This window comes from Pteropus vampyrus, unplaced genomic scaffold, assembly GCF_000151845.1.
Source record: "Pteropus vampyrus isolate Shadow unplaced genomic scaffold, Pvam_2.0 Scaffold2, whole genome shotgun sequence".
Classification (NCBI taxonomy): domain Eukaryota; kingdom Metazoa; phylum Chordata; class Mammalia; order Chiroptera; family Pteropodidae; genus Pteropus; species Pteropus vampyrus.
In genome coordinates, this window is record NW_011888783.1 from 9,285,304 (window position 1) to 9,293,636 (window position 8,333).

An 8,333-nucleotide genomic window follows, 5' to 3' on the forward strand; every position below is an offset into this window, starting at 1 on the left:
ATTCCATATAACATGCAAGAGGTCTGCAGAAATGAATTAGTCACTCTATATAATTATATATCTTTTCAGTATAAGATACTGCTTGGCAGAAACTGCAAAGGAGTTCTCAAACCCAACTCAGATTCTCTCCCACAGGTCTGACTCATTAGTAGGAATTATTTTGTCATGTGTTAAATGGAACCACATCTTGCTATCTTGGAGTGCAGATTCTGAGTACTTAATTGGTACAAGAGTGCAGTGATGGGGTATCCATTTGATCTCTGCCAATATCTCCCAATTTTCTGGTCCAGCTGTAGTGCTTTTCTGCTCACATTCCTGAGACAAATATCTGTTCTCTGATCCTTTAATAATGAAAGCAGACTTAACTATAACTGATTTCAAGAGCACACTTGCCCAGTTTAATCCTTAGTTTGATCCCAAGTTCCACCAGCAGGTGGTAGAGAAATCCAACAGAGTTTACCTATTTGTAATAGTTTTGGTCTGAGACTGCATGTTCAGTAATGATTTTGAAACTTCTGGGTAAACAACACCTCCTATGTTTATAACAACACTTATAGTTATTGTTCTCACTTTATTTGACTTGTAAAATATGTGTATTTTTTTGAATCACATTTTTAGTCTTCTAGAGTTTCAAGCATGAGCATTATTGTTATTATTGTTTAAGAATACTGTGTGTGAGCATGTATGTGTGTGCATTGATTTGGCTTACTTCAAGCTTACCTGAAGCAGACATAGTCTTTATAGTTGAGCAATATAATACAAAAATCTGAAAACATAGTTCATATGTGCTAATATTAATATCTAGGAAATCTTTCTTTCCAGAATAAAAGTAAACCTGAAAGTCTAGTTATCCATTTTCTTTGGTTTATTTCTTATTCTGCAAATAAACCTAAAAGGACAAGCGACTTACTGACCATTGTGATCCGCAGGTCTCTGGAACACTCGATTGCATCTGGCGTCCATTATCCCAGGACTCCTGAGGTCCTTCAGCATTGTCTGTGACATGGAATTAAATGAAACAAATGTCAAACACTTATGGTCCTTTTTTCCTTCAGTTTTTTCCATAGCAGCTTTATATAAGTTGCTGCATGTACTAAGTTTAAGAGTAAAGGAAACCAAGGATAATTAGGAGTAGAATATCAAGCTAGTTTCTTTTAACTGGCAAATTTTCTACATAGTATATAGGGCTTGTGAAATTGCATTTTAAACATACTTTGTGCCAAATATCTCCATGAATTATTCTGGAAAAAATTATTTTAAAGGAGCATGTTTATTTTGAAAGAACTTTGTTTTTTAGGAACATTTCTGAGATAATGTATTCTTTTTGTTTATTTCTTAGTCAAGGAAAGTGTTTCTTTTCTTTTTGTTTCTACTTTTCTTTTGTATAGCAAATATTTTCTTGATGTCAGTGGCTACTCTATTTCAATGAAATGATGAAAATGGTCATGACAAATGATTCTTTCTTGATAATCTATTTAACCATTATCATAAGAATAAATATCTGGCAATTAGAATTAGAAGTTACTCTTTTGGTAGAATTTTAACATATAGACATTTTAAGTTAAATGAAGTTAACCTGCCTTTTACTATGGCAATCAATATATTTGATATATGGAATATTTGGTATTAGCCATGTGGTATTAACTTGGAGTTTGAAATAACAGTTCCTTTTTGAACTTTGATGTGTCATCATAAATTACATTGTTGAAAAATCATTTGGTGGGAAAATAGAGGTGACTTTGGATCTTCCAAAATCCTCACATAAAAATAAACATAGTGAGTAGATAGTAAAATAAAATATTCATGCACAACATATATAATAAAATTAGGTGACATGATATTCTCTTGAATCCCAGAAGTTAAATCACCAAATTGTCTGTTTACTGTGTGCCTGTCCTAAGCTCAACGAATATTATATTATTTTTCTATTGCCACTGTAATAAATTGCCATAAACTTAGCAGTTTAAAACAACATGAACTTATTATCTTCCATTCTGTAGGTCAAAAGTCTGAGCACAGAATGTCTTGTCTGTTTCCTTTGCTTCCAGTCTCACAAGGCTGAAATCAAAGTGTCAGCAGGTCTATGTTCCCTTCTGAAGGCTGGGGACAGGAATGGGGGTGGGAGTGGGGTGCAGGGAATCTGCTCCCAGGCTATCTGTATCGTTGGCAAAATTTGGTTCCATGCAACTGTAGGACTGAGGTCCCTATTTCCATTCTAGCTGTCAACTGGGCGTTGCTCTTATCTCCTCCTAGAGACCTCCTTCCAGTCCCTGCACACCCTGAACCCTTCTCATGCTGCCATGTGTCTCTATTTTCATTTCTGCCACATCCTTCTGACTGACTTTTCTGCCATACTCTTCTAATTTTAAGGGCTCAAGCAATTAGGTTGGGCCCAACTAGATAATCCAGGATAATCTCCCTCTTTTAAGGTCCATAACCTTAATCATATCTGCAAAGTCCCCTTTGCCATATAACATAACATATTCACAGGTTCTAGAGAGTAAGGAGTTTAAATATTTGAGGGGGGACATTATTCTGACTATCACGTAAATGTGTTTATAATTGTTTTTGTTATAGGCTCTATTTCTCTGAAGCTTAAACATAAAGTTACTCTAATTTTTTGGATCTGATTTTTTTTCTGGGAGAATCATTCCAGTCTTCTTTCTGAGGACATGGGTCTCTTCCTTTATCTGACTCTTGAGCACAAGTTATTCTTTCTGATCTGGCGATAACTAAAAATCTTCTCCTTTTAACATCCCTTCTTCAGGAGCAACTAGACCTGAGTCCATCCTCTTTTCCCATTTATATACATACAAGAAGAGCTCTAAGATCTCAGCCTTTTCTTTTGGGTCAATCTCTTGCTTTCTTCCCATCTTCTTTTATTTTTCTTTCTTTATCATGCTCCCGTCAAAGCATATTTTTACAACTAATTCAATCTCTTTTTGTTTTTCTGAACAAATATGATCCTAGAGACAGAGAGTTCCAGGCACAGTTCTTTTTAATTGCCTACATAGCTGTTGTATTTTCAATAATTTTCTTGAGTTATTTCTTTATATCAACTGAAGAAGATGGCATATTTTCTAATAATAAGGTCCCATAGTCATGGATTATGTAATTAATAAATTAGAGCCAATTTGAAACTCTTATGTTTGTGTACACATGTGCGTGTATGTGTGTGCATGTGTGCGTGTGCGTGTGTTTGTGCGTGTGTGGTGTCTTCCAGCCTGTTGACAACCTTAATGAATATGAGTCTAACCTTTCATTTGTGAACAAAGCTACAATAAGTTGCTGGAATCCCACAATATTAGAATCTCATTTAACTTTTTCTAAACTATTAAACTTTAAAACCATCTATCCTAATCACACCAAAAACTTCAATGTCCAAGTATTGTCTTGGTCTTCATATGGTAGTCCTCATTTCTATGTATCAAGGTTTTGTGTGTGTGTGTTTGTGTTATTTTACTGATAGTTTGGCCAATATTTAACCTTTCTCTTATCCTTCTGAGTCCAAAACCAATTGAGACATAGATAGAGGAGCTGACAGATAGATAGATACCAAGGTATCAGCTTCAAAATGGGTGAAAACTAGATTGGAGACTGTAAGGTAGAAGTACTTCCATAATGGGCTTCTTAACACATCACCCCTGATTTAACTAACCATCCATGATTGGCACAATTTCTACAATGGCAACTTAGCACTATAAGTTCTCATAGGGTAGAGTACAGGCTAGAGTGTTTCCCCACTTTCCGTAGGAAAATTTGATATAGAAAACCCAAAACATGCTAAGTCAAGCAAACTTATTTATTTCCCCAGATATATTAATTAGGTAAGTCCTTCTTCTTCTTATAGGGGGAATGAGTAATGAAGGAATTGAGAGACATCAGGAAACATGAAACAAAAGGAATAAGGTTGTCTTTTCTCCTCCTGCCTGCCAATTTTTAGGTATGTGTGATTCGTGATCATGGACAAGAGTTTCTTCACCGCTCCCACCCCCTTCATCATTTAAATCAGTGAAAAATAGATATCAGGAGTTTATAAAAGAGATTTTCCTATTCCACATGCCACAGATAACATATACTTCTACCTCCCTTGTTACAACTTCCTCTGAGTAGTCCCTGTACTGATTTCTATTATCCCCAAAGAATTTTCCTTGGAAGATATAATGGCAGCTTTTCCCTAGGGTATATAACTCTCCCTACATCCTAAGCAGTTAGTGTGCGTTAATGGCGTCACGGGCAGATAAATTTAACTATTGTCTTGAGATGTTCAACTGGATCTCCTTCTGGGGCGGGACGCTGTACTTGGTGTTTAAAGACTACACACTTCTTCAGGTGAGACCTCTGAATCACCTAATTATTTTATACTTCTAGTTCCTCCTTGGGCGGAATAGAAAGTCCTACCTTGTACACTGTCCAGAGATGGATCATTGTGTGTGGAAGTGGTGTATGCTTTGACAAATGTATCAATTGCCCTCTTTTCCTTCCTTATCTCATTTCCCGATTCCCTTTTTTGTTTTCTCTATGGGTCAGGAATAAAACCTCTGCCACTCTGCCCAGAGGTAAAATTTATCTAAAACATTTCCATGGGGCTTGATTATTTAATTGCATTCACTTGATTTAGCCTGTCCTATTTTTACATGTATTTTGTACACAGAAAAGTGTCCCCAGAATATCCAATTACAGATTGGGATCAGCTGTTTTTTGTCCAGCATAATCATTTTACTCAGGCATAACATATAACTAAAATCAAAATTGAAATAATCTAAAACCACTTCTCAATTTGACCCATTGGAGCTGGTGATGGAAAATTATTTATCAGTCCTCAGGTGTAAAGGGATCTCATATACAGATAACCCTCACTATTCAAATCTCACTGTCCAAATATTTATTCTACATATTTCTAAAACTTTTACCCATAACTCATTCTTTGAACTGAAAAACATACTAAATGAGTATGTTTGTGTACCAGCAAAATTATTTTAATTGGGCAAGACTCAAGGAGAGAAGATAAAATGTGCTATTCTCCCAATAGAATTACATACAGTATGTGTGCTTGTGTTGTCTGAGTTTGCATTATTCCTATTAGCTTTATTACTTTTTCTTTGAGAGTTCAGCCTTTAAGTTTCCCAGTGGTTGCTTCTGTAAAGTGCCTGTGCAGTACCAACCTCGGGTCTAAATTAGATAACAAGTGTTAATTTTATTTAAAGTCGGAAGGATAGTTATTTGGTATTTGAAATACTCTACTCAGGCATACATGCATAACAAACAGTATTTGAAAGAATCTAATCAGGAGGGCACTCTCCAGAGGCACCTGCTACTAGCACTTTTACTATCCCCATCTTGTCAGTACTAGTAGGTACCCTAATTATAGCATACGGGATGTTGAAATGATTTTTCATTGGTAAAATGAGAGTGTTTAAGATATATGAGTTGATTAGAAATATTTCATAGGCACCTCTGACCTACATAAAAAGAGACTAAGTGTCCAGTGAGCCATGCGGCCTAGATCAGTGGTCCTCAATTAGGGGTGACTTTATAATTTGGCAATGTCAGCATTTTTGGTTGTCTCATCTAGGAGGGGTAGATGCTAGAGATGTTGCTGAAAATTCTATAATGCACAGAACTTCCCCCCCCCACCCCTTAAACAAAGAATTATCTGATCCAAAATATTGGTAAGTGTAAAGGTTGAGAAACCCAGCCTAGATTCTTCATGGTAGTGCCCTAGGTCTGAGATTCTATTTGTTCATATGTGTAGCCATTAACTGATTCTGTCTTGTTTTTGACTAGAAATTTACCTGACATCTGTTATTAGAATATCACTGCAATTCCCTCAAGTGAATCTTTTATGGAAGGTGCAAGTTAGAGTTTCTAAGAGGTCAGAGAACCGGGATTTAGGTATTTTTGTGCATGTTTGCTAATATATGTGTGCATATGTTGCAGAATTCAGTCTGAGATCTACTCTCACTGTAGCAAAATACCTGATAGATCAAGATATTTTGAGAGCAAAGACCTATAGCTTTTATCTATCTCTTGTTATTAGAGACTACTTATATTTATCAAAATTATCTAATAATGGTGTATAACTAATCTTGCTTAGATTAATTTCCAAAAGGCAAGGTACTGCTTTAGCCTTCTATCACATTGACTACCCACTATCTTGATGAGCTGTTGACATGCTTAAATTTTTGCGCATACATTTAATAGGGTATATTAAGCACCTTATAAGTACCAGGCTATATTATAGTTCCTATGGATTTAATGATGAACAAAATAGGCGTAGTGCTTACTTTCTTGTGTATTTATATTAGAAATATGTCTGAGTTCCAATTTTGAACACAGGTGTGTTCTTTTGATAGTAAGGAAGTCATTTTTAATGCAAATTAGTGGTTGCAAATAAATGTGAGAGTGTGTGTGTGGGGGTGGTCACATGTTATTACCAATTTTACTCTTAGAACAAGGTCCCTAGATTTTTATAAAAAGGTTTGCATATAAAATATCCGGGCTAATCACTCTAAAGATAGAGAATCTGTAAGTTCTGCAAGTCATTGCTACATGAAATAGAAAATGAAAGAATATTTGGTAAAGTCTCTTGGTTATTTTAATTTAGAGACTGACCTCTTTCCCTTATATGCAGAAGTAAGTCACCCTGCACTTGTTTCAATTTTACTTCAACAAATCACCATTATAGTGTTTTCTTATTACATCACATTATGCACATATTTTTCTCCCCTGCTCGGTTCTGAGCTGTTTCTAGGTAGGAATGGCACATTTCTGGTACTTACCAAAGCACCTGGCACACAGAAGGAGTTATATTTATGGAAATGAATAAACTATCATCACTTATCCCTACATTGAGAAAGATACATATTATTTTTATTTATATTTTCTACATATTGTTTGATGTTCACAAGAAATGAGCAAGTTTTAGTGGTAGAAAATTAAAATAGAGAGAGCACATAGACAATATACCAAGGTTAAGGTGTTCACTTATTGGCCAAGAGGAATCACAAGTGGCATTTATTTTCTTGGTGAGTATGTAATTCTAAATCTTGTGTGCTCACGCTGCAAGCAGATGTGCTAGCCACTGATGTGATGGACACCCATTAACCAGACTCAAGAGACTGATGTAAAGAATACAAATGTTAATATATCAATATTCACAAGTGTTGGCATGATCAGAGTATTCTTGATCTGTAGGCACATCCATTTGGAATCAGAACCAGAGTACTGAGACTAAGTTACAAATTTCTTTTTTTGTTTGTTTTTTTTTTGAGTTTTGTTTGTTTGTTTGTTTGTTTTTTGTTTTTTAACGTCTACAGACCCTGATATTCCTAGGTGATCTCCCATCCAAGTACTAACCAGGCCTGACCCTGCTTAGCTTCTGAGATCAGACAAGATCGGACACGTTCAGGGTAGCATGGCCATAGACTTTTTGAGTTTGTTTTTTTTTAAACAAATTTCTTTAGTCTAATGCTTTCATCTACCTGAAATAGAGAGCATTTTTCATGGTATTGTAGTACTCTAACTGTAATTGGCTAAGATACTTCCTTCCTTGGATGAAGCTTGACTGGACGCTCTAAGTTTTTGCTACTTGAATTTTCATTTTTGATAATTCCACAACAAAACACTCCTGCTTTTCTATATCCTCCACCAATTTATGATGGATACATTCTTTCTATAAGGATATTATATTGATTCAGAGTCGATTTTGTCTTTTTGGCCAGGGATCTCTGTACTCATATATCATTCATTGACTCAAAATCTCGGTGGAGATTGTCACACTGTAGCTTCTATGAATCACAACATTCACTGTATTTCCATCCCTTCTGCTCTCCTTCTCCATCCGCCTTTATTTCCTCCATTCTTCTTTCTCCCTCTTCACTTCACCTTCCTTCTGTCTTTCCTTCCTTCCTCTCTTTTTTCTTTCTTTCTTTTCTCTCTTCCTCTCTCCATCACTCCCTTCCTTCTTTTGTATTTTTTTTCTTTTTTTTTGGCTCTCAAAATCAGATCAATTATGCTAAATTAAAAAATTATAACAATATAATTGTGACAAAAGATCGGCATTTACTATTTTAAATAATTAATTTTTTTGATTACCACTGAAAATTTAAATAATGTTAGGAACAAAGAATTAAATTCCAATCCTCCTCTGGTAGGTTTTATAATTAAACACTCAGATAAGACCACTTAGAAAGGATGAGATAATATTTAAAACCTAGACAACAGATAATAAGGCAAAAGGGTCACATGAGTGTTAATTTTTAAGAAACTTGCAGTGATATTTAAATTTATTTCTGAAGAGAAAATGAGAATAAGAGTTTCTGGGGAAACTT

At 35.2% G+C, this 8,333-nt stretch overlaps 1 pseudogene; it reads right to left on the reverse strand.

Moving 5' to 3' along the window:
* Positions 1–7,310: 7,310 nt before the first annotated feature.
* Positions 7,311–7,429, reverse strand: LOC111739433 (annotated as a pseudogene).
* Positions 7,430–8,333: the final 904 nt, after the last annotated feature.